At 43.9% G+C, this 1645-nt stretch overlaps 1 pseudogene; it reads right to left on the bottom strand.

Moving 5' to 3' along the window:
- Positions 1 to 723: 723 nt before the first annotated feature.
- On the bottom strand, positions 724 to 1311 carry LOC123247214 (annotated as a pseudogene).
- Positions 1312 to 1645: the final 334 nt, after the last annotated feature.

The raw sequence follows: 1645 nt of genomic DNA, 5'->3' as shown, positions 1-1645 counted from the left end.
ATTTGCTACATCTTGTGTTATCCTGATTGGATTCATGATATTTGTACCATTTCTTTCTGGCTGCTTGCAGTATTCTCTCCATGAACTCGAAGCTCTGGAATTTGGCTATAATGTTCCTTTGAGTTTTTATTTGGAGATGTCCTCTAAGAGGTGATTGGTGGATTATTTCCATTTCTATTTTATCCTCTGGTTTCAGGACATCAAGGCAGTTTTTCTTGATAATTTCTTGAAATATGATGTCTAGAATTTTTTATAGTGAGTTTCAAGTGGTCCATTAATTCTTAAATATATCTCTTCTATCTATTTTATAAATTAGTTGTTTTTCTGATAAGATATTCTCCATTTTATTCTATTTCTCATTATTTTGATTTTGATTGTTTCTTTTATTTTTTGGAGGGAGGTGGAGAGGAAAAAAAGGGAGGAAACAAAGGAGGGAGGAAGCTCCAGTCTGTTTGCTATTGGATTTGGGGTGGGAATAGCTGTTCTATCCATAGCCTTCTCTGTAGAGAAGGTTGGGGTGGGGAAGACAGTGGCAGACTAGAGGGTAGGTGGCCTGCCAGCTTTAGTGTCTAGAAATTAATAGAGGTAAAGAAATTATTCCTCCTTTGTATATAGGGTATGTGAGTTGGGAAGTTGGATTAGGAGTAAAGACTGGCTGCATCTGATGAGGAAGATCCTTAGAGCTGTCTCAGAAGGGGGCGATTCAGTCTTGGAAAAGTCTGATTATGTGGTCCAGTTGAGGAGGTTAGGCAGCTCTTTGGGTTTCATCCTGCATGAGACAGGGCTAGATTTGTAGTCATTATCAGGGGCTGTCTCAAAGCTTTGGTCCCCCAGAGTTGAGGAGAATCTATAATGGAATAATTGCCTAGGGAGGTACTGGGAAGGCTGGCATGCCCCTAATACCAGCCACATTACTGTGAAATGGGAGTATGGTGAGGGGCATGGGAATGCAAACCCCCCTGGGGATATCAGACAGGGGCCTCCTGAGCTCATTGACCCTGGACTTGGCCACAGGTTGCTCTATAGCTGGGGGTAGTCATCTATCCTGGGAAGCATTTGAAATGTCATAGGTGGCTATGAAGGGATTTCTCCCTTCCTGGATCTTTCCTGTCTTCTCTACTTGGTTCTTTAGTTCTGGCAGCAGACCTATATCCAGGCCTCAGTCAGGTCAGTTCTGAAGGCCAACTATTCCCTTGTATACATGTCAGAATAATGGGTTTTCTGGGAAACCTTATATATCTCTTCCTGCTGCAAGGTGCTAAATATAGCTCAGTTCTTCTATTTCTTGGTTTTGCTTTTGGGCAGTTCCATTGAGCCAGTGAGCTAGGAGCTTAGAAGTCCCCAGGGTCTGCCCAAGCAAGATTCTGGAGAGCCCATCAACTCTGGGGTCCTTCTAAGAGGCCTCCTGAATCATCTAGAGGTGGTGGAGGGAAACTAGTGACTTTGGAGACTTTTCCTTCTGTTCCCATAGGGGCCTTATTAAAGTTCCTGCCATTGATGGTTGGCCCAGGCCATTGATGGGCAACTGAAGGTACTTGATTGGGGGTGGGGTGCTTGGTTGCTTCTAAGGAATAGGGCTCCAGGGTTCCTTTGTATTGAGTAATTGAGCAGCTGAGGTTTGGGGAGTAGAGCAGGGTGTAGGTGA

The sequence above is a fragment of the Gracilinanus agilis genome, chromosome 4 (genome assembly GCF_016433145.1).
Source record: "Gracilinanus agilis isolate LMUSP501 chromosome 4, AgileGrace, whole genome shotgun sequence".
Classification (NCBI taxonomy): Eukaryota; Metazoa; Chordata; class Mammalia; order Didelphimorphia; family Didelphidae; genus Gracilinanus; species Gracilinanus agilis.
The sequence above is the reverse complement of the archived record's forward strand: the minus strand, read 5'-3'. Positions and strand labels throughout refer to the sequence as shown.